General features: G+C 41.6%; 1 long non-coding RNA gene across 1 annotated transcript in view; it reads left to right on the top strand.

Annotated features, from left to right (window-relative positions):
* LOC309531617 overlaps positions 1 to 25,572 on the top strand; it is a 77,259-nt gene that overhangs the window by 1,321 nt on the left and 50,366 nt on the right. The window contains exons 2-4 of the long non-coding RNA XR_014219355.1: positions 3,379 to 3,480; positions 23,784 to 23,904; positions 25,196 to 25,240. This is a non-coding gene — a long non-coding RNA (uncharacterized lncRNA). The remainder of the gene's footprint in view (positions 1 to 3,378; positions 3,481 to 23,783; positions 23,905 to 25,195; positions 25,241 to 25,572) is intronic.

Genomic DNA, 25,572 nt, shown 5'->3' with positions numbered 1-25,572 from the left:
AAATTAATGGGCTGTTTGTAAAACTGGCCAGTAAAGTGAGAGGGGAAAAACTCTTACCATATGCCAATGGAGATAGTACACAGGTTACTCCCTGTGGCGCTGTAGCATACCAATTCGGATGATCCGCAGTGGATTTGAAAGTAAATGGAAAAGCATTTCCAGTCCATAATTAACTGAAGTCAAATGACCATAAGTGCTGATTTGCACAAGTTCAAAATATATTTTTTTAATGTTGGTTATTACAGCCTCGAAAAGTAGGCATGGTTGCTACCTCCTGAGAAACCCTAATGCCTCCTCCAAGACTCGTGTAGCAAACTCATGCAGGAAGCAAGAGTAGCTAAATATGCATATTTTCAAATCTTCCTATGACATGCTGTGCATCATGCTGTTATATACTGCAAGTTAGCAAGAAGACTTATCACACCGGTGGATGGGTGGAGGGGGGAAGAAAATTAAACCGTGGCACTTCTAGAAGCTAAGGAAAAAGAGTTTTAATAATCAATATGCATACATTTTGTGTGTAAAGAAATGGCTTCAGGACACCTCTCTAACAATTTAGAATGATGAATTCTCTTTCCACAAGTGCTCACCTAACTGTGTCTTGTGGCCATCAGGAGAAGACTTGAAATGTGGCCTGTGGCTATCAGCACCAGGATGTTGACCATTGCAGCTCTTACAGTGGTACCTTAGGTTACATACGCTTCAGGTTACATACGCTTCAGGTTACAGACTCTGCTAACCCAGAAATAGTGTTTCAGGTTAAGAACTTTGCTTCAGGATGAGAACAGAAATTGTGCTCCGGCGGCGCGGCAGCAGCAGGAGGCCCCATTAGCTAAAGTGGTGCTTCAGGTTAAGAACAGTTTCAGGTTAAATACGGACCTCCGGAACGAATTAAGTGCTTAACCTGAGGTACCACTGTACTTTGTTTATCTCCTGCAAAGGGAGCTCTATGAAGATAATTGGGGATTCAAGGTTTTAGAAGGCAGAGTTACGATACGATACTCCCTTACAGGAACGTTTTTATTAGTTGGTCTGATATAACCACAGAAGATGCTTTCATTAGCATTGGCCGGGTTCTTTCTTTCCTTGCTGTATAAGCTGTTATTTTTGATCAAATGTTTATCCTTACCTGGATTGTAAGCTTTCATCAATGCAAGTTTTAACCTGGAAAGCAGGTTGGCTTCAAAGGTAGGAAATAGCCGTGTACAATTGACCTTTTGTAATTTTTTTGCTCTATTTTGCAATGAGAGAAGCGAGCTAAGGGAATTTCCCTGAAATTCTGCAGACGTTTCTTAGGGGTTGGACTTACCATTTATAGTGCCAATGGTACAGCTTCTGTAACTTTCCATAAGGGGGTGTGGTGTTGCTGCTGCTGCTGCAAGTGGAAACAGGAGAAGATATGTTGGTTGTGTGGTTACCATTTGCTGTGCAATTTTATGTACAAAAAGATGGCTGCCCTCTGTTGTTACTGATAGTCTTCTTAGTATTCTTAGGAGCCCATTGTGGTAACCAGTGTTAGAAACTGAGATCTGAAAGCTAGGAGCTAAATGGCACCTTAAACCAAGGAAATGTCCCGGTGCACTTTTTAAATACGTAACAATACAAAGCTGAAAAGGAATGAACTGCAGCTTAAATCTTATGTTCATTTTCCACATGGTATAGTCGCCTCCCCAATAGTCTTAAGAGGGTCTCTTATGCAGTCTTCAGAGAGTAACTCGAAGAGGGGAGGCAGAAAAAGGTCCTACTTTCCTTCCACTCTGCAAAATGCGCCTAGAACAATGGGAGTTTTGAACGCTGGTGGTAACCCAGTGAGAAAGTTCTGGTGCCTTGGCTTTATGTGACGCACAGGTTAATTCAGGGGTCAGCAACCTTTTTCAGCTGTGGGTCAGTCCACCGTCCCTCAGACCACATGGTGGGCTGGACTATATATATATATATTTTGGGGGGGGGAAATGAACAAATTCCTATGCCCCACAAATAACCCAAAGATGCATTTCAAATAAGAGAACACATTGTACTCATGTAAAAACACCAGGCAGGCCCCACAAATAACCCAGAGATGCATTTTGAATAAAAGGACACTCATGTAAAAACACGCTGATTCCCAGACCATCTGCAGGCCGGATTGAGCAGGTGACGGCCGGATCCAGCCCCTGGGCCTTAGTTTGCCTACCCCTGGGTTAAATTAATAACAGAGTCTTCTTCAGTAAAAGAATAAAAGCTTTACTGTGTTAAAATAAATTTGTTTGCAAATAATAGCATAGTGAACAGAAGATTAAACTGAAGGATTAATCTTCATATTAACTACACATTGTGAGTTTCTGCAAAACTTACTTCTGCAAATTGTGGTTAAGCAGCTAGCTAGACCCACAGTTGTAAGCTAAATTTGACCAGACAGGCTGAGGTGCCATTTCCTGCCTTGCGCTTCCTGCTTCAGTAATGCAAGATAAGAATAGACACGTACAAGGCGCTGCTTAGCTAGCAAAAAGGACACGTGTACGAAGGAGAGGGGAGGGACTGCTAAGCAAGCAGAAAAGGCACACGTACAGGGGTAAGATGAGGGACTGCTTAGCAAGCAATATAGATATGCCCTAAAAGGGAATAAGTGAAAACTTGCAAGCTGATTGGGGAAGTTTTGGGGGAGGTCTGAGAGATGGGTGAATGCTTTCAGGTATAAGAAAGTTTGCTGATGTGTATTACTTTGCAGCCAGATTTCAGAAATGATTCTGCTGGCTGTCTCTGTGCACAGATAAAACTCTTTTCTCCAAAGAAGCAACTTTCCTGGTACTTCTCTTGTTCTTTCCTCGGTCCTGGGGACGCAGGCAAAATGATTCCCTGGCGAAATAAGGCTTTAAAACTAGCTTCAGAGCATACAGAATTCCTGCGTCACAGAGTCTCCATTGAGCACAAGCTCCACCACACACACATACTCAGAGTCTTCCTGCAAGCAGATACAATACTTATACAGAGAATGAATCATCCTCAAGATGAGTTACAGTGATTCAGCATGCTAAATGATTCTGCAGCTTTTCAGCATTTCACAACATTTCCTTTGTTGCTTCCCTTACAGCTTCTGCTCCAAAAATACCTTTGTCACATGACATTATGATCTGGGACCCAGGTAGACATTGGGGCCCAGGAAGTATGTCAGAGCCCTAGCCTTATATCCTCCATCTCTTTTCTTGTTTTTCATTTAAGAGCTTGAACTGCCAGCTTGCTAATTAAACCTTGAATAGAACCAGATGCAGGTGTGTTAGTTGGGAAATGTTTATATATTTGTTTTACACACTTAGTGTAATGCTCGTTAGATCCCACAGCCTCCCTGCACCCCCCACCGGTGAGATGAATATGCATTTTTTTGTCTTTTTTGCTGACAAGTTGGCCCCACATAGCAGAAGCGCAACTGGTCTTCACAACTTCAGAGTTGTGCATTCTCCTGATGCAGACAAGTCTTCATGTAGCAGATAGCAGAAAAGCAAGGTTTGGCATGAGGCGGAAGATTCGCGAATTTATTTGCTCAAATACACCTGTTGCCGTAGTAATTTAGGAGCAGGCTGTTCTGACCAATTAAATTAGTTTTAGGGGCTCACAAGCTGCCCACACATTCAGTTATCCAATCCTATTGCTGAAAGGGAGTGTTCATGAGCTAATCACATAAAGAGGATATTACAAAAGTACCTTGCAGTTTGTATTTGGGGTCTTGGATTTGGAAAATTCCTCTGGATCATCCATTCTTACTGCAATCTGCAATAAATTTGAACTCTTTCCACAACGCCGCTGCCTTTATTTGGCTAAAGGGGACTGGGATATTTCCAGACCCTAATAATAATAATAATAATAATAATAATAATAATAATAATAATAATTTATTATTTATACCCCGCCCATCTGGTTGAGTTTCCCCAGCCACTCTGGGCGGCTCCCAATCGAGTGTTAAAAACGATACAGCATAAAATATTAAAAACTTCCCAAAAAAGGGCTGCCTTCAGATGTCTTTTAAAAATAGGATAGCTGCTTATTTCCTTGACATCTGATGGGAGGGTGTTCCACAGGGTGGGCACCACTACCGAGAGGGCCCTCTGTCTGGTTCCCGGTGACCTCACTTCTCGCAATGAGGGAACTGCCAGAAGGCCCTCGGCGCTGGACCTCAGTGTCCGGGCTGAACGATGGGGGTGGAGACGCTCCTTCAGGTATACAGGACCGAAGCCATTTAGGGCTTTAAAGGTCAGCACCAACACTTTGAATTGTGCTCGGAAACGAACTGGGAGCCAATGCAGATTTCTCAGGACCGGTGTTATGTGGTCCCGGCGGCCACTCCCAGTCACCAGTCTAGCTGCCGCATTCTGGATTAGTTGCAGTTTCCGGGTCACCTTCAAAGGTAGCCCCACATAGAGCGCATTGCAGTAGTCCAAGCGGGAGATAACCAGAGCATGCACCACTCTGGCGAGACAGTCTGCGGGCAGGTAGGGCCTTAGCCTGCGTATCAAATGGAGCTGGTAGACAGCTGCCCTGGACACAGCATTGACCTGTGCCTCCATGGACAGCTGTGAGTCCAAAATGACTCCCAGGCTGCACACCTGGACCTTCAGGGGCACAGTTACCCCATTCAAGACCAGGGAATCCCCCACACCCATCCGCTCCCTGTCCCCCAAGAACAGTACTTCTGTCTTGTCAGGATTCAGCCTCAATCTGTTAGCTGCACTCCATCCTCCAACCGCCTCCAGACACTCACACAGGACCTTCACCGCCTTCACTTTGTAGGGCAGCCATTGGGCAAGAGGGGCGGAGCGGGAAAATCCTTGGTGCCGATTGGTACATTCCTGAGGGGGGGGGTCTGAGGAGGGGCTTGGTCCCTATTTAAGGGACGAGCTGACTTCCCTCCAGCCACACCAGGGGGCTCAGCCCTATATCTCAGGTAGAGAAGGGACTTCAGGAATGGCTGTATTTTTCTCGCTTTTCTCCCCTGCAATAACAAAACATTTCTGCTTCTGATCTTAATCTTGTTTAGCCTTCTCCATCCCCATGTGCGCACTATTTTCAGGAAAGGCAGGCTTAGTTCCTTTGGGAATGGGTAATTAAGAAAAGGGCAGGAATGTGTACCGGGATTCATTGCTTGGATGCTTGTTTATTGCCCGGAGCACCAAATTCGGCTGTTAAATTTTGCCTGCCTGGGTGATTATACCAGGTGGCACTTACTTGCATTGGCCTTATGATGCCATGGCTGGGCTTATTCACCCACACCATGGGGTTCATGTGACTAGGAACTGAGGGCAAACTTGGCTGTATGGCCATCATTTTTGAAGAATTTCCATGGCATCTCTTCCTGGAGAACCAAACTTTTGTTGGAAGCAGAGCCACAGACATGTTCCGAGGCCGTTGGGTCATATGGCTTTGGCATCATATTTGAGGACAGTTGGTGCATGCAATTTGGTTCAATCAGATTTGAACCAAAGAGGACATGAGAGTGCAACTCGGCAATGCTTTGGATGTGCAATGCAGAAAGAGCTCCCTGGTTTTCCTTTTAAATTTTGAAATGAGATTGTCTTGTGTATTATGCTCTGTGGTTTGTAAAATAAATGGCATTTGTAAAAAAACAGAACTCTTCTTAGGCTTGATAGGATGCAGCCATATGTCTCGTTTGCCTGGGGAATTTTCTCCTTGAGATTCCCTCTCCCTCCTTTAATTTGGTAGGAAGCAGAACATCATCAAGAAGAAATATAAACATGCTGTAATTAAGACATGTGAAACATCCTTGGCTACTTAGCAGTCTACATTCTCATGGCACTCTTAATCTGACTAACTCACAAGTGGAATTAAGCAAAATCACAGCAGATTCCATTCAGTGATTTTTCCCCCCTCTGAATTATTTGCAGGAAGCAATAGTGGTAGAGGAGATTTAGAAGTTGGCTCTGCACCTCAGTTTCTCTGATTCCCCCCTGCTCCGGCCGTCATTCTGGTTAGATTTATCTCCACTGCTCCAAAAAGGAGGATCCTTCTAAACTTTTAGCTAAGGTGATTGTTGCTGCTACTAGCCACCAGCTGCTTCTTGATCAGTCTTAGGGTTGTGGTTATGTTTCGCCTAAAGATTTCAGGCTATTTTGGAGTCCCTGGTTCAGGGGAAATATGCCCATTTTGAGGAATGCAAAAATCGGATTGATCAGAGTAGCAGAATTTCATGGAGCCGGCACATGGCCCAAGCATGGAGAGGTGGAAAAAGGCTTTATTTGGCCTTTGGAGATCCAGATGCTCCTAGCTGAGGCTGCAACTCCATCATCATGAGGGAAGATATAGAAGTAAATTGAAGATCATTCTGGGTAATATTTTTTCACCTATAGTTCAGATCTTGTGAGAGTTGCTGGAGCCAATAAAAAAAAAATAGCTGCATTAAAGCAGAACAGGCAACATTCTGAATAGTTAGCTGCTGCCCCTAGCACTCTTTATGTGTCTGTCCGTGTGGTTAAAATAGGACATAGAGTTTGACAAACTTAGGGATTATGTGACATGTTCCCTCCAAAAATAAGTCAAGTATTATTTGTGTGTGGGCAGGAAAGGGACAGTTGGTGGGAGGGGCAAAACACCATAATAATCTCAGAACCTGGTCCCAGGGACTGCAGGAGCAGGGGCTGCTGGTAGGATTTATAGGCCCAAAATATATGTACATAAATATAATGACTACTTCACAAGTACCCTAGAGAACTTTCTGTAAATTTTCCTTCTGAATTTTTTTTTGTTACTGCATTTTCAAAATTACATATACATATGTATAAATCTTCTTCCACTCCCTGTTAATTATATATACTATATTCTTACTTACATACATTGAATTTTCCCTTTCAAAGTACAATGACAGTCACCAAAGAACATTTCCCACCATAAATTTCTTTTTCTCCAAGTTGACTTCCCCACCTCCTTACAGCTTCTTCATACTCACTTTTCTCCAAACTGTGTTATTTTACACTTTATTTATTGTCATTAAAAAGAATGATTCTTCCTTGACTACTTTATCCCTTTGTGAAATTTATTTTCAGCACCTCTTAATATTTTTCCTCCCCATTAGACAACATGCTTGTGTAAATATCTTTCAAAACAATCCCATTCCTCTTTAAATCTTTGGCTTGATTGATCCCTTATTGCCTCTGTCATCATAGCTAATTCCATATATTCACACACTTTGTTTTGCCACTCTTCCTTAGTTGGCATTATCTCTCCTTTCCAGTTTTTTGCTATTAATATTCTGGCTGCTGTCATCATGTAAAGGAACACCCTTTTTTTATCTGTTGAGATATTTATAGTCATAATGCCCAATAGGAAAGCTTCTGGTTTTTTTACTAAATGTTTGCCCAATTTTTTTTTTTAAATTTCATCATATCCCATATTGCGTCCTACACACAAGTAGGAATCCGGCAGAGACACATGCCCGACTGGCATGTTCTCTCCCTCTTGGTCGGTCAGAGCTTCAAAAGCTTTCTCCAGCCCGAACATCACAGCGACTGATACCACTTCAGGATTCTGCAGAGTGTTGGCAGTTCGCGTGACAGACTCAGTAGCGCAGCATTTCACTAAACTACTTTACAGTGGTGCCCCGCAAGACGAATGCCTCGCAAGACGGAAAACTCGCTAGACGAAAGAGTTTTCCGTTTTGGAGGTGCTTCGCAAAACGAATCTCCTATGGGCTTGCTTCGCAAGACGAAAATGTCTTGCGAGTTCCTGCAGGTTTTTTTCCCTTTCCCCCCTTTTTCTAAGCCGCTAAGCCGCTTATTAGCTGATCTGATAAGCTGATAAGCCGCTAATAGCGCTAATCCGTCAATGGGCTTGTTTCGCAAGACAAAAAAACCGCTAGACGAAGAGAATCACAGAACGGATTCTTTTCGTCTTGCGAGGCACCACTGTATTTACACATATAATACACTCAGAGCATTCTGACTTAGCTCCTTCCCTTTTCTCATCAGACAGCAAAGAGAAAGAAACAAAGGACAATAGTCCTATATCAAGGAAACACAGTAATAAAAACATTCTGTCTCCATCACTTCCCATTATGTGGAATGAAAACATGCACTGTCATGTGATAAAAACAATCCCATGACTGCAAACACTGGGCAAGAGTCCTAACATCCACCACATATGGAATAGGGTTCCCTCCCCTTGGTTGCATCTCCAACATGTGTTTGTATGTCTTATAATTTTTACTAGGTGTCACATACCACCTATAAACCATTTTCAAGCCATTTTCCTTTAATGAATAGTATGCTGTGAATTGTAAATCTTTTTTCCATAATCTTTCCCAGTCTTCCATTTGAATAAGGTGTCACCCTTCCTTCTGAAATGTTTTAGAAAAGATGGCGAGCTATTTCCACTTGTTGTATTAAATGATGGACTGTGGCAGAAATGCAAGGTGATTTAAGCAGTGTAGCACTTCTCCAAAACTGCAAACATTCTGTTATGGGGAAAGAATGGTTGAGCCTCGTAGATATTCTCCTTTCAGATGTGAATTTGAAAGAAAACAAATTCTTCGGGGAGAGAATTCAATATTTTCCAATGGAATATGACAGATAATTGAAGCTTCAAAGCAAATATCTCTTTATAAAACAAAGGATTGCATCTAATAGTTGTGCAAGTGGAGGGAAACTCAACCAACTCCTCTGGAGACCACCATACTGCCCAAAAACCCCTTTCCAGGGGTTTAATGGGTCCCCTGACTCACTTCTGTGTTGTCTGGCGCTGCAGTGGGATCAGAGCCGACCTGCCCATGAGGTGGGGTGAAGCAGCCACCTTGAGTGACGAAAGACCCCAAGGTAGTGCCCCTGTGGGTACCCCACAACCCTCCACCACCCATAGAGAAGCACTGCTGGCACTGGTGCCAGTTTCTGATGAGATCTCACCAGTCTCACTTAAATCTCACAAGATCTTATGAAGCATGCAAGATTTTGTGAGATTTTGTTGAGACCTCACCAGAACTGATTGTTGCTTTGCACTGCCGCCACACAACCTAGTTAAGGGATGCTTTGATGTGGGTGGCACAGCAGCGCTTACTGTTTCCTCTCAAGCAGTGAAATGGGACACACCACCCTTGAGTGTGATTGTCCAAAACTAGGAAGAGCAATCTTATGCTATAATAGTAATATAATAATAATAATTTATTTTTATTCTTTTAATTTTGAAACTTAACATATATACACAATAACCAAACTTCCCAATGATTCCCTCACATAAAATATAATATCTAAATTACAACAGCTGCAAATTTATACACTTAATTATAAAACCCACCACCCACCCTCTACTTCCCTCCATAGCAATTTGACTTTATATTTCTTTCTACCTTTTTCCTGTTTCATTCTATAATAAATTATTTTTGTTAAATTCTGATTTTTCCTTCTTTCATTACTGGTTTTGTTATTGCTTACATTTTTTATTCTAAGCCTATTAACATGTCATTTTTAGAACAATATTTTGACATATAATCTTCGAAATACTTCCACTCCATTCTTAACTTTTGATTTGATTGATATCTTATATATAATAATAATTTATTATTTCTACCCCATCCATCTGGCTGGGTTTCTCTAGCCACTCTGGGCGGCTTCCAACAAAAGATTAAAAATACATCAAAATATCAGTCATTTAAAATTTCCCTAAACAGGGCTGCCTTCAGATGTCTTCTAAATGTCATATACAGTCATACCGCATGTTACGGATGCTTCAGGTTACGTGTTTTCGGGTTGCGGACCGCGGGAAACCCGGAAGTACTGGAACGGGTTACTTCCTGGTTTCGCCGCTCACGCATGTGCAGAAGTGCCAAATCGTGCAGACGTGGCACTTCAGGATGCAAACGCTGTGGGTTGCGGACATGCCTCCATCACGGATTACGTCTGCAACCCAAGGTTCCACTGTAGTTGTTTATCTACTTGACATCTGAAGGGAGGGTGTTCCACAGGGTGGGCGCCACTACTGAGACGCCTCTGCCTGGTTCCCTGTAACCTCGCTTCTCACAGTGAGGGAACTGCCAGAAGGCCCTTGGAGCTGGACCTCAGTGTCCGGGCTGAACGATGTGGGTAGAGACGCTCCTTCAGGTATACTGGGCCAAGGCCGTTTAGGGCTTTAAAGGTCAGCACCAACACTTTGAATTGTGCTTGGAAACGTACTGGTAATGCTAGCAGAATTTCCATTTGTACAAGAACCCTCCACCTCTCTTTCTCAGTTCAGCAGTTCCCACTGCTCCAGATGGTCCCCTAAAGATGAAAAGACTGGTTGTGTGACCTGCCTTATGCTCATGCTACCATTGGCTCTAATGTCTGAAGCTCCACTGGTCCATCAGGATTTTTTAAAAAAATCAAAATATCCTTGGAATAATGCCTTTATTAGGACCAACCAGAAAATGACAAAAGAAGTAGCAATCTTTGTAGGACTTTTCTTCAGACATTAAGCAATGAGTGTGTGTGTGTTTGTGTGTGTGTGTGTGTGAGAGAGAGAGAGAGAGAGAGAGAATATGTCACACCCTCATTCTTTTAATGTCATCTCTATACCAAATCAAAAGCAATTTATGCACCCCTTACATTTACATCCAGAAATAATTCAAAAACAATAGCCGCTTTAAGTGTGACTAACGAAAAAAAGCCATGATAAAATAAGTGATTCTCTGACTGACTTAACCCAGTCATAGTTGAAGTGCAAATCACATATGAGCATTAAATTGTTCAGAGGTGGAATGCCTTCAGACATCAGATGCTGGGACAAAGATCAGGGAGAGTTCATTGCCACCTCTGGGAAAAGAAGGCTGGACTAGATGAAACATTTGTTTAATCCACCAGGGCTCCCGCGTTCGTAGGCTGGCGTGCATCCAGAATATGGATTCCTTAACATCACATCATAACCTCTGCAAGTAGGCTGAGAAATAGTATGATGAAATGAAGAACAGTTTTGCTGGGTATTCAGCACTGACCATATTCCCACTAAGCCACCTCTTGACATTCTTCAGGACAGCAAGACCATGAATTGTTGATTTCAGGTCGGAAATAGTTGGGATTTCCCACAGCTCTTTTTTTTTTTGCATTTCAGCTATAAACAATATAGCTATTGATGCTAATTTATTCCTTTGATCTTCAGAACAATGCTTTGTAGACTAGCCCCGGAGGGAAATTGGTCATATATGCAAATTCCCTGAAGGATTGTTATGCATTTGCTTTGCATTCTTTTACTTGCTAATTAGTTAACATCTTTGTCCTATAACATAGTTTTGATCTATATTTGACATTACAGATGTATGATATTTGGATTTTAATTAAACAATGCCATTTATATTGTCTCTCAAACTATCTTCAATGAGTTACCAACAGAAACAATGAATCTTGGACATTGTCATACCATCTATCATCTATCCATCCATCCACCCACATACGCCTTTTCTGCAGTCCTCGGAATGAAACATCATCTTATAAATTACGTCCAGCAACTTATGTGAATTTGCTAAATAAGGCTTGAACAACTTGTGATCCATGCTAAATTTTGGCCATCTGCCCATTTATCATTTCCTGCCAAGTTCTTAATACCAACCACCACAACACACACACATTGTTCTTGCAGTTCTAGAAAGGCAGTCAAAATGTTAAGGTTTATCAGTTCTAACCCTGACTACCACACTCTAATAATCCTAAAAAGGGCGTTTGGAAAGGCTCTGCTGTGTTTACTTTTTGGTGTTAGCTTTTATGCTGTACACATCTCTCCTATTTCTTTGTTGAAACTTTGGTTGTTGTTGTTTTTAAATAAAAAGACTACAACCCCACAGTGTTCCTCCATCTCTCCTTACTCAAACTTTTGCTGTTGTTTAAAATTGCCATTTTCCTCTCATTGTCTCCCCACCGCTGCTTTACTCAAACTTCTGCCATTGTTTGGAACAGCCACTTAGGCTGCGACTCGTGAGGCAGTTAAAGGATGCGAAGTCGATTTGAGTGAGACCTTGGATGACATGGTTTGGAATTAAAATTGGTACACTAAGCTGCTTTTCTCTGTATTGGTCAATATATGAGATAATTCCACTGAAATCATCCATAGAAGGTACTATACAGTGGTACCTCTGGTTAAGAACTTAATTCGTTCTGGAGGTCCGTTCTTAACCTGAGGTACCACTTTAGCTAATGGGGCCTCCTGCTGCCACCGCGCGATTTCTGTTCTCATACTGAAGCAAAGTTCTTAACCCGAGGTACTATTTCCGGGTTAGCGGAGTCTGTAACCTGAAGCGTATGTAACCCGAGGTACCACTGTACACTGGTGTGAATAGCATATGTTCATAATACCATTAATCAGACTTGTTGGAGAATATGTGATGCTGTTGACACATATTACCCACATGCGGTGGGTTTCCCCCCATGTTGCTACCGGTACTTTCTGAGCACAAAATCTTAAGGAAATTGGAATCATTATTGACTGTTCAGCAGTCCTAGACACCAAATTGTTTCTTCTTTTTTGTAGCACAGCCCTCCTCTGTCAAAATACTATTTCTGTGTGCGTCTTCTGTTGTTTCCTGGAACTTCGGTATGCATCTTTTAAGAATGCAAGTAAAGAAAAGATTAGTAAAATGTATATTTGTTCCTAGATCAGTCTATACCAAAGTTTTATCTCCATGGAATTGCTCTGAATCATGCTTCCTTTCTACACTGACATGTTCAGATCCTCCTTGTAGTTATCTATAGACAATATGTTCAGCATCATGTAAGTCACCATTGGCTGCAAGCAGATATTTTGTAATGCTTTCAACAGCAGAGGTGCAAACCTCCTACTAGCCAGCATTTCAAAACACTTTGAATGGTGGTATTGAAGGTATAATCAGTGCAATTCACATTATCTCCAGCCCCTGTATTTTTTTTTGTCACCTATAATAATACTTCTTCACAAGCGAATTCAAAATATTTGGTTTGATCTTCCCTACCAGCTTGCTAACAGGAACACCATGAAATGTTTTAGAAGCTAAACAAAACCCTCATTCAGAGCTTAGTAAGTTTAATGATCTAGAAACAGGAAAAGCAGAAACAGTGATGAAGGCAAAGAGAATCGTACAACTCATATCTGTGAGGACAGAATCAAGGCTTTCATTATTATTTTTGTTAAAAGGTAAAGGTAAATTTTGGCCATCTGCCCATTTATCGTTTCCTGCCAAGTTCTTAATACCAACCACCACAACACACACACATTGTTCTTGCAGGTCTAGAAAGGCAGTCAAAATGTTAAGGTTTATCAGTTCAAACCCTGACTACCACACTCTATTAGAAGGGCATTTGGAAAGGCTCTGCTGTGTTTACTTTTTGGTGTTAGTTTTTAAGTTGAACACATCTCTCCAATTTCTTTGTTGAAACTTGGTTTTGGTTGTTGTTGTTTTTTAATAAAAAGACAACAACCCCACAGTGTTCCTCCATCTCTCCTGATCATTAGGTCCAGTCGTGACCGACTCTGGGGTTGCGGCGCTCATCTCGCTTTATTGGCCGAGGGAGCCGGCGTACAGCTTCCGGGTCACATGGCCAGCATGACTAAGCCACTTCTGGCGAACCAGAGCAGCAGACAGAAACGCTGTTTACCTTCCCACCAGAGCGGTACCTATTTATCTACTTGCACTTTGACTTGCTTTTGAACTGCTAGGTTGGCAGGAGCAGGGACTGAGCAATGGGAGCTCACCCCGTCGCGGGGATTCGTACCGCCGACCTTCTGATCAGCAAGTCCTAGGCTCTGTGGTTTACCCCACAGCGCCCCCGTGTAATTTGCCTAATTTGGTGTGCTTCTATAGGGTAGGCTTATACATCTGTCTAGTCCTCCTATATTACTCGGACAGGGTGAGAGGGAGATGTACCATCAGAAAGCTAAGTGCAGGCTTCCTCAGCCTCAGCCCTCCAGATGTTTTTGGCCTACAACTCCCATGATCCCTAGCTAGCAGGACCAGTGGTCAGGGGTGATGGGAATTGTAGTCTCAAAACATCTGGAGGGCCGAGGTTGAGGAAGCCTGGCTTAGTGTGAAGTGAATGTAATGGGCTATGTTTGGAAAGTTTGTGAACTTTGCTGTGATGGTTGGCTTGGAAGCTGGACTCCATAAGCTGAGGATCTCCACGTTCTTTTTGATAGACATTGTGATCTTTGAATTTTAGCCTAGCTCAAAGAGAGGACTACTGCAAGAGATGTTGAAGGCTGGATCGGAAGGAGATGCAGGCCTGATCTGGCCAGGGAGCCACTGCTTCTCCGTCTGGTTCCCTAGGGAATGAAACATTCAGCTCTGGAAGACAGAGCAAGATCGACCCTCTCAAGCCTTCCTGTCCCCTTTGCTGTTCTGCTGGGGACTGTGGCAAAAGGGGGCCAGTTGGGGGAAGCTTTGGAACATGGGAAAAGGTATTGCAGTCCTGAAGCTGGCATGTAACATTATTTCCCTCCAGCTGCTTTTTGAAATATGGCAAACCTTGAATTCTCCGCCTTGAATTCTCCCCTTATGGAGTAACTGACACAACTTTGGCTGGATCATGGCTATTCTGCTTCTTTCTGTGGCATGTTTCCCATTTCTAAAGGGGACTCCTTGCTTGCTTGCTTTCTGAAAGCTTCTCAAAGCTGGATCTCTCACCCATTGCTGACAGCTATGATGGCCTCATCCATACTGCTTGGTGAAGATGTACAGTGGTACCTTGGTACTCAAATGCCTTGGTTCCCAAGCGCCAAAAACCCGGAAGTGTGTGTTCCGTTTTTCAAACGTTTTTCAGAAGCTGAACATCCAGTGCGGTTGTCGGCTATTGTTTCTGGGGCGCCTGCACCAATCAGAAGCTGTGCCTTGGTTTTCAAACATTTCGGAAGACAGGACATCCGAGGTGGCGCCATCGGCAATGGCGGACTCCCTCTGAATTGGAGGGACCAGCTCCGTGTGAAACGGGTCCTTTCCGCTGCGGCGAAGCGGGGACCCTTTTAGAAATCACAGGCGGATGAAGCCTGTGACCGTGGGACTCGGCGGGCACCTTTAGTGCCCCCCCAACCCGCAAAGGAACCCACTAATGGGCTCCGAAGCGAAGAGGGGGAAGTGGCGCAGTGCTGTGAGTCAATTGCTTTTTCCATGGAGCGAAGCCGCATAGCTGTTGCCGGAGATCGCTGCCTTTTTCCTGGGACAATTTGGCATCTAAAATAATCACCCGTGAGTACTTAAACATTGAACAATTGGTCTGCAAATAAGAACTGGTGATTAGAAAGGAATTGGACTTAAAAATTCACCTTAATTTGGTACTGAAACGGGAAGGTCTAAACAGGAAGTCAGCCTTCCGTTTCCTTGTAGTCAGAAGAAAGCAAAGATAACGTACACTAGAGCTTAGAAAATCACTTTTAAAGGATCGGTTTTCACCATTTAAAATCGTTGAACCCCCCTTCGGTAGCAGGAGAAGAAGGGGGATCTTTTTTGGACTGTTTAAACCTGCAGAAGTGAGTTTAAAGTAAAGTAACTTTCCACCGTCCTGACCCTGGAGCGGGGTGTCAGAATTGACGTTTTGAAGCTCATTGACCAGAGACAAATGTTTTTGACAGATAGTTAAAAGAAGAGCAACATTGTGATTCCACTGTTTCCTTTCACATTTTAAAGGAACAAATATTGACAAAATATCTTTTAAAAAGAAACTTTGTTGCTTTTGTCCTTAAAAGAAAGAACAACCAGAAGTTTCCCCCCTAGAGGGGGACTGTGAAACTGTAACCAATTCTAGGGAGCTTGCAGCTGCTACAGATTATAACCATGGGAAAGGACTTGTGACAATGTTTTCAGAAGCACTGTTGGGTGCTTTCTGTAAAATAAATGCCCTATTGGATCAGTTAAGTCAGAAGACGGATTTGATGACTAAAGCGGCCAGAACATTTGAACAGGTAGTGGGAAACTATATGGAGCCCACCCAGGAACTTAAACAGGAGTGTGTCCTGACAGAGCACATGAGAGAAGAGGATGTTGCAGAATCTTGGGCGCCAGAGATGGAGGGACTTTTGGCCCAGCAGGAAAATGAGCCTTTGGATTTGACAAATGAACTTGGAAAAAACCAGATTTGGAAAGACAAAGTTTGGATTGATTTGGAAATGGGGGGTTGGACTGACACCCCCCCCCCCCTATGCAGGGATGTTTGGACTTTCTGAGTCTGGCAATGGGCCGTCAGAGGTTTGGAGCCGTTGGGACTTCCAATTTTGGAGGGAATTTAAAACATGACTTAAAATACCACGTGGAGTCTAGTCTGGACTATGGGAAAGGGGCTGATTTGTTGAAAAGGGTCAAAAACACTACGAAGCTGGAGTTCCCACGAGTGAAAGGAAAAGATGAAGAAGAGCTGCGGAAGGGACATGGAAGAGATTTGAAGGCCTTGGATATACGATCACCAGGTTAATGTGCCAGACTAATGGGATAAAAAGGACTGACAATCCTGGGACCGGGGGGGAGGGGACACTGGAAGAAGATTGGATTGTTTTTATTTTCTTTTTTTATCATTAGAAATGTTTTATAAAATTGATGAACGTTGGAAAAATGTTGAAATGAAATTACTTGGCTCTTGTAAAAATGTTTAAAGAATTAGGTAAAAAGGTAATGATTATGAGAAGTTGGTAAAAATAAGATTTAAGTCTTAAGTTTTAAGGTTTTTATAAGATAAGATGAAAATAGAGTAAGGTAATGTAATGACAGAATATTATGAATTATGGAAAGGATTTGCTGTGACAATTATTAATCAAGATACAAGAGATGGGAGGAGGAGGAGGTCATGGAAAGAAGGTAATGAAAGTGGAGAATTTGAAAATGATGGTTTTTTCTTTTTCTGTTTTTGTCTTTTTTCTTTGTATTTTTTTAAAAAAATCTTTTTTCAATAACTATCATTTAAAAAACACACAAACATTTCGGAAGACAAACAGACTTCTGGAATGGATTAAGCTTGGCACGTTTTATATCATTACTCAATGTGGATTACAAACTTTTTGCAGACATTTTGGCAAAAAGATTGAAAAAAGTATTGGTGGAAGAGATTCATAAGGACCAAGCAGGCTTTCTCCCAGGAAGACATTTGTCAGACAATGTGAGGAATATAATAGACATTATGGAATTATTAGAAGTGAACATAAACACTAAAGCAGTATTGATATTTGTGGATGCAGATAAAGCTTTTGACAACATTTCTTGGAGTTTTATGAAGAAGAATCTACATGGGATGGGGGTAGGCCAAGGATTTGAGAATGGTATGGGTGCAATATATTCTGAACAAAAGGCTAAGTTAATTGTAAATAACGTGGTTACGGAAGAATTTAAGATAGAAAAAGGGACACGACAGGGGTGCCCAATTTCCCCATTACTTTTTATATCAGTCCTGGAGGTTTTGCTAAATATGATTAGAAGGGACCAGCTGGTTAAAGGGGTACAGGTCGGAGCTAAACAGTACAAATTGAGGGCCTTTGCAGATGACTTGGTACTTACTTTACAAGAGCCAGACACTAGTACGGAAAGGGTTTTAGAACTAATTCAAGCATTTGGTCAAGTTGCAGGATTTAAGTTGAACAAACAAAAAACTAAGGTATTGGAGAAAAACTTAACAGTTACTGAAAGGGAGCGGTTCCAGAATGAAACAGGATTAACTGTGGCAAAGAAGGTGAAATACTTGGGGATTAATATGACATCTAAGAATGTGAATCTATTTAAAGATAATTATGAGAAATGCTGGACAGAAGTAAAAAAAGATCTAGAAATATTTGAAGCTTTCCTTGTTAGGCCGAATTGCTGTTATTAAGATGAATGTTTTGCCTAGAATGTTGTTTTTATTCCAAACATTGCAAATTGTGGACAAGATGGATTGTTTCAAGAGGTGGCAGAAAGATATTTCGAAGTTTGTCTGGCAGGGCAAAACACCCAGAATAAAATTTAAGATTTTAACTGATGTAAAGGAAAGAGGGGGATTTGCCCTGCCGGACTTAAAACTGTACTATGAATCAGCAGCTTTCTGCTGGTTGAAAGACTGGCTACTTCTTGAGAACACAGATATCTTAGATTTGGAAGGGTTTAACAATGTTTTCGGATGGCATGCATATATATGGTATGACAAGGTGAAAGCTCATAAAGCTTTTAAAAATCACATTGTTAGGAAAGCATTATATAATGTTTGGATTAGATATAAAGATTTGTTGGAAAATAAAACCCCAAGGTGGTTGTCGCCAATGGAGGCTAAAGCTGTGAAAAAGCTTAACATGGAGGCCAAATGGCCAAAATATTGGGAAATTTTGGAACAAGAGGGTGATAAACTGAAACTACAGAGTTATGAGAAATTGAAGCCTAAAGTATGAGATTGGCTCCATTATTATCAAATAATGGTGTGTAAACAGGATAGGAAAATTGGCTTCCAGGTGGAGAAATCAAAACTAGAAACAGAACTGTTAGAACCCAATACTAAGAATTTGTCAAGAATGTATAACTTGTTGCTGAAATGGAAAACACAAGATGAAACAGTTAAATCAGCCATGATTAAGTGGGCACAAGACATTGGTCATAATATTATGTTTGCTGACTGGGAACAGTTGTGGACCACCGGTATAAAATTTACGGCATGTAATGCCTTAAGAGAATATTATGAAAATCTACCATTTGCCTGATAATAAGTGTTGGAAATGTAAAGAAACTGAAGGTACTTTTCATCACCTTTGGTGGATGTGCCCGAAGATTAAGGCTTTCTGGGAAATGATATATAATGAAATGAAAAAGGTACTTAAATGTACTTTTCCCAAGAAACCAGAAGCCTTTCTCTTGGGCATTGTCGGCCAATTGGTGCCAAAGAAAGACAGGACTTTTTTATGTATGCTACTACAGCAGCAAGAATTCTCATCGCAAAGTATTGGAAGACACAGGATCTACCCACTCTGGAAGAATGGCAGATGAAGGTGATAGACTATATGGGACTGGCTGAAATGATTGGCAGAATCCGAGACCAGGGGAAAGAGACGGCGGAAGAAGATTGGAAGAAATTCAAAATTTATCTTAAGAAATATTGTAAAATTAATGAGTGCTAAAATGTTGAGGTTGTAGAAAAAAGGGGACTACAGCTGTAAAAGATTAAGTAAAAGAAAAGAACAAGGGAAAATTAGATAAACTTAAGGGGGAGGATTTGCTGAAACAAATTTGGAAATTGGGATGCAGAAAGGGGAGGTACGGTGAAGTCGGTGAAGTAAGGTTTAAGAAAAAAGGATTTGAAATTATACATGTGTGTTTATGTGTTTGTTTGTTTGTATTGTGTATTGTTTGTGTTTATATAAATTGTGAAAAACCAATAATTATTTTTTTTTTTAAAAAAAAATAAGCTTGGCACGTTTTTGCTATTTATTTTGCATTTTGTTTTTGCATCATTTGTTTTTGTGACTCTGTTGAACCCAGTTCAGCTACTGATAGATTGATTGTGTGACTGCAGAAATGGATAAAAGCCCCCCATCCAAACAATGACTATCATCAGTGCAGGTAATAATATTTTTTTTTATCATCTACAATATTTATAGTACATTACTTTGATTATTGCTTTCATTTTATAGATCAATTGTCTTGTTAGATAGTAAAATAGATGTTAAATTGCTGTTTTAGGGGTTGGTTTTAAAAGTCTGGAACGGATTAATCCGTTTTGCATTACTTTCTATTGGAAAGCATGCCTTGGTTTTGGAACACTTTGGTTTTAGAACGGACTTCTGGAAGAGGTTAAATTTGAGAACCAAGGAACCACTGTATTTGTTTTAAGGATGTTTATTGTGTCATTGTATCTTTATTTCTGTATCCTTTTGTATTTTTATTTTGCAAACTGCTCTGTGATCTTTGGATGGAGGGTGGCATATGAATTTAAATAATATGTACTATTCTTGTTCTCCATTTTATGTTTTTTCTGGTTGTATTAAAATGTTTTTAAATTAAAAAATGTGGTGAGAGATGCTTTAGTTTAGGATAAAAATCATCACAAAGCACCAGTGTCCTACTGGGAAACTGAGAACACCAATCTGAGTCACAAATTTAATTAATTTATAGTGCCTAAATAGAACATTTGATTTCTTTCCTTTAAAAAGTTAAATCCATTGTGAGATGAAATTGCTGGGTCAACTCCAGTATACAGGTGATAGAAAACAAGATATAGTAATTTTCACATTAAATAGTGGTAAGATTAATTCATTGTTAGTAGCACATCTATTAGGCAGAGGACATAAAAGGAGCTAACAAACACTCTAAAGGAAATAGGTTTTCTTCTCTTCTTCACACTCTGCAAGTCTCTGTGGGGAAAGAAGTGTTCATATTTGGTATGAACCGCCCTCCCGTTACATGAGAGAATATCATGAAAAATTGAACTAGCAAAGGAAAGGAATGCAATGAGAAGGAAATAATGGGAAAGAAAACAGGGTCAGTGATTATGATTACTCTTATAATGTGGGAAACGTGTGGGAAACATTCAAACAGTACCTTAAAAGTTTTAAAAATAAAAAGATGCATTTGTTGCAGGATCAATTCACAGTTAAATTTATTGTTTTTGAGTGAGAAATCTGGGTCAGCAGGTCCCATCTCTTTTCCAAACGAAAGGAAGGGTGTTGTATAAAGCACTGTAACGTAATATATTGTTATAAGATGGATTTTTTTCTAAAATTAAATTTAAAAAACCTTAATGTATGAGAACAGTTAAGCTTTGTGCAAATTCACTCATGCAAGTGACTCCATCTCAGGGCCTCTTAAGCATATCTGGCACCGTGGTGCAAAGCTTCCTCTGCCGCCCCCCCCCCCAATTTCCCAGAGTTGTCTACCTTTTTTTAGGGAGGACAGCGCTGCCATGGAGGGGCTGGAGGAGGCGGACAGCGGCTGGAGGGTGGCTCCTCTGGCGGGGAAGAGGCGGAGGCTGGACATGGCGCCTCCAGCTGGACGCTTTGTGCTGCGGTGGCCAGCAGACGGAGGCTCCGGGCATGGCACTGCTTCGACGCAACGTGGCGGAGGCAGGCAAGGGTGGTGAGCTGATGCCAGGAGGTGCCGCGTCCAGCCTCCGCCTCTTCCCTGGCGCCCTCCAGAACCTGGCGCCCTTCTGCCCTGTGCCACTAGCCTCTATGGGTAACACACCCCTGCATCTCCTATAAGTCCCAGCGACTGTGGTGAAAGTCGGAGCCCAGAAATATCTGGATGACCAAAGTTTCCCAATGCCTTTTCAACAGTCTTTAAGCCTAGCCTTTGTGCACCTACATTATCATTTGGCTAAGCCTCAGCCCTCTTCTTGCGCAGTTTGAGGGTCACACAGAATGCCAGGACATTATGAGGGAGAGGCTACTCTTGTGTCCCCCCCCCCTTTAGCAAGACAAATCTCTGAAGGCTGCAGGACAATCAGTAGGGCAAAATCTTATTGACCAGGCCAATATTAGGTATCTAATATCTCAGGTTGCCTAGCCTAGATGCTTCATTTTGCACAAGTGACAGCTTCTGGACCCAGTAGGACTTCTGTCTTTCTCCTGGATCCTTCCATGTATGTCACTGTAGAATCACTCACCTCTCCCCAATATCCCACACAAAAAATGCATGGGGCACTCCTACCATCGCCTCTTGGCTGCCACAGAAAGTGTTGGTATATGATTTGGACTATGTCCTGCTATGACATGCTAAGCTATTGAAATTTTCAAAGTTTGAGCACCCAGAGTTGAACTTATTTTCAGTGGTGGCTGAAGCTATATGGGAAGTTTCAAAATTCAGGAGACTAGCATGCAGGGGGAATATGCACACACTTGTGAATTGATGGAAATACATTATACAGAGAGGCTGATATTTTTGTAACCTAGATACTTTCTGCAAGGTTCTGTACACTTAAAGATATATGGTTATATGCTTCTATATATTCAAGGACTATATTTGGTTTGAGACATATTTTTTAATTCTTAATAGGCAATTTTTGCATACTGATTTAGTACGCCTACATATTTTGAAGTCTCTTCTCGAGCTCCAGCAATTTCATATGTGTAAATCAGTATGCAGAAACAACCAATGTTATTCACAGTTCCTTTCCAGGATAATGCAAGTGCCATACTTAGAGTGAACCCAATTACCACTAGTAGTTTATCACAGTTTCCATATGACACACGAGCACCTGGGTACCATTTACTACTGCAGAAGGAGATCTAAAATCAGGCAGTATATTGTGCCACTTCATATAAATGTATAAAGAAGTGCATCTCAGTGTTTCAAAAGAAAACTGCAATTCAGAGTTTAAACTAACCCATGTCCATGATGCTAAAACACGGCAGACAATGTCCTCAACTGTGACTTGCACCCTGAGCCTAACCATGTTTGATCAGAATTATGCCCTGTTGATTTAGAGCCTAGTTACATATTCCATTTCTCATGTGGCAAACAGAAGAGCTCTTCCTGTCTAGTATGGATGGACAGTACAGTCCATCATCGGTCTGAGATGCTTTCCAATCTGTTCATTCATAATTTTGTTTGGGTTTTTATGGCGCATTTCGCATGTCTGCCACTTAGCATTTTTTCCTCTCGGGAGTTTTTAGGCTAGTTTTACATTATGCTATCATATTCCATTACTATTTATTTCTGAGGGCAGCCTTCATCAAACAGATCCTGTGGTGGCGTATTAGAATAAATGTTGCTTTCGTGCTGCTTATGTTGGTTTCATGCTTTCTGCTGATTTTATGTGAGAGATAACTAGTAGCTGGGAGGAGTTGCAAAAGGCAGGAAATGCTCAGAGCATCATTTCCTGCTGAGGACCATGGAAATGACACATAGGGAAAGGAAATAATGTTTCATTGACTAGTAGGGATGTGGACAAATTGGTCAATTTCTCAGTTTCTCATTTTTCCAATTTTACGTTCAGTGTGCTGCACATTTCCACCTCACTTTGCAATAAAAAATATTATCATGAATATTGAGCAGTATATTAGTGTAAATTTCTCCTAATATTACACATTTTTCTCTGAAGAATAGTATATGTGTTTTCTGCAACTCTATTTCCCGGAATATAATGACTTTTTGTATGTTATTTCCACTAATATATTCATTTTCATGCACATCCATCCCAGTATATGTACTTTTCTACACGTTACTCGGCTTGAGAACTACTTGCTTAAATTCAGAGAAGTGGGAATTCTGAAGGATGGCTGTGTTTCGCTTCACATATTTAGATAGGTTTGCTTTTAAATGCAAACCGAACTGTCCCCCATCCATATGCACCATTGAGACCTCCCTGTTGCTTGACTACCTCCTCCAAAAGTTGACTTTTTCCTATTTGGCAAAGGTTATAGTGGATTGTACCTTCCTTGTTCCATGCTAGTTGAAGAGAAGGAAGTGGGAGCAGAGCTGGCTTAGCAGGCTAGCTGAGCATCCCCGTGCATCATGCAATCATACAAGATCACACAGTCTCCCACTGTTGTTTCCAAAGATGGATAGAGGTCAACATATCTCATCTGTAAAACATCAGACTGAGATAGTAATGTATCATTTCCAATTATCACTGAATCTTTAGCAAGGCACTTTATGCAAAAAGGTGTCATACGGCTTGAACTTTCCCATAGCTGCAGTATGAAATTCATGTTTTCCTTATAAGAACTGGAGTTCTCTTGGTTTTGTCTCCATTCTAAAGCTGTTTGGCACAGCAGAGAGACGCCCTGGGATACTGAAGACAGAAATACAAATGTCGTGGTTATTCAAGGGATGTTTATTTATAAGCCTGGATCCACCAAAGCAGTTGAAGGACACTCGAAAGGGGGAGACTGATGTTCAGTAATGCACTTGTGAGAATTATATCATTTGCTCTGCTTCCTAGGAGTGGAAGGCCTCGTGCTGTACCAACATACCACACCGAATCAAAGCCATGCTGTTCCTCTGAAGTGCATGTAGTGCTGAAAACATCACAGCGGTTTTTCAGTGGCAAGACCATACACCAGGTACTGAGTCTTTCTTTCTTTTGTTATTTGAGATCCCGGATTTCAATCAGACCTACAGCTACCTGCTAAGTCTGGAAACATATCTAATTTCATGTTGAGCCACCTCACTGCCTGTTCTGTAAGAAACATTTCCCCACTGTTATTTGCCACCAACCTAGCAAAGGTTAGCCATAAATCTTTCCCAGCAAGGGTGCTGATAGTTCAGGAGCCTTACTGATAAGCAGTGCTCTGTTTCAGAGCTCATATAACCAAAGCGCCTGAATTGGCATATCTTTCTCAACAGTATTTATATAGGTTTGTGGAAATTCAGCAAGTTACTTCGTACACCTAGGCAATTTCAGGGCTAGCTGTGCTGAAATATTTGTTCTCTCCAATTACATAGAGCCACACACTCTTGGTTTGGCATTTATTAGCATAATCTGTTTGTGATCACTGCCTGGATTCTACCTTGGGCTAATTTATATGAAAAGGAAAAAATACATTAGTTTTATTAACCCCCCGAGCCATCCCCTATATATGTGGCATTTCCACTCCCATGAACTATGGGCTGGAAAGAAGCCATGCTTCTGTGCGTAGGCTGAACATAAGAGGATTGCCACATAGGTTAAACACTTTTTAAATGAGGGAGAACCTTCCCTGGTTAACTGCTATTCATGTAGGCCACTTTCGATATAAAGCCGCCACTTTCTGCAATAAGTTGATGAGCCAGAATCTGATAGAGAAAACATTGCACATATACCTTCCCTTTTAATAGTTATTTTCAATACCAGTGGCAGACTCCGGGAACTGGAATCTGCCATATTTCTTTACCCAAAACATCTGGATACAGTGGTGCCCCGCAAGACGAATGCCTCGCAAGACGGAAAACCCGCTAGACGAAAGGGTTTTCCGTTTTTGAGCTGCTTCGCAAGACGATTTTCCCTATGGGCTTGCTTTGCAAGACGAAAACGTCTTGCGAGTGTTCTGATTTTTTTCGCTTCCCTTTTTCTAAGCCGCTAATAGCCTTTTAGCCGCTAATCCGCTAAGCCTTTAATAGCCGCTAAGCCTTTAATAGTTGCTAAACCGCTAATAGCGCTAATCCGCTAAGCCGCTAATAGAGTTGCTTCGCAAGACGAAAAAACCGCTAGACGAAGAGACTCAACGAATGGATTAATTTTGTCTTGCGAGGCACCACTGTATTTTGTGGTGGGGATTCACTATACTGAAATGTTCACCATTTGAGGAATAAATAAGAGTAATGGTTTTGTTATAAAGTGCTCATCATAATTAATTTACCTTTGCTGATTTCTAGAGATTACTCTGCATTCTGATTGTTCTTCTCCTGTCCTTGGCAGAGGTGAGTCTGCTCCCTCCCCTCCTAGGGGAAAGGGTCTCAATGTCGCATCTTCCTCTGGGAGGTGGCTGTGAGCCATATGGGGGCATCTGTCTAATCAGAGAGGTCAGACTAGCTGCTCCATCCTCCTTTCTCCCTCTGTGCCCATTTTCAGCACCCTCCCTCTATAGTCTGGGCTTTGGCCATTTGCTTTTTATGAGACTGAGTAGTAATTTTGGGGGAACCCAAGATGGACATGTAGCGAATTCCTCCACACTGTAGAAAATTCAGTGTTGACTTAGTATTATTTGGCTGTTTCACACTAACTGTGGGCAGGTAAGGAAAGGTAAGGCCTT

Source organism: Podarcis vaucheri, assembly GCF_965113315.1.
Source record: "Podarcis vaucheri genome assembly, chromosome: 4".
Lineage (NCBI taxonomy): Eukaryota > Metazoa > Chordata > Lepidosauria > Squamata > Lacertidae > Podarcis > Podarcis vaucheri.
This window is presented reverse-complemented; position numbering and strand designations above follow the sequence as displayed.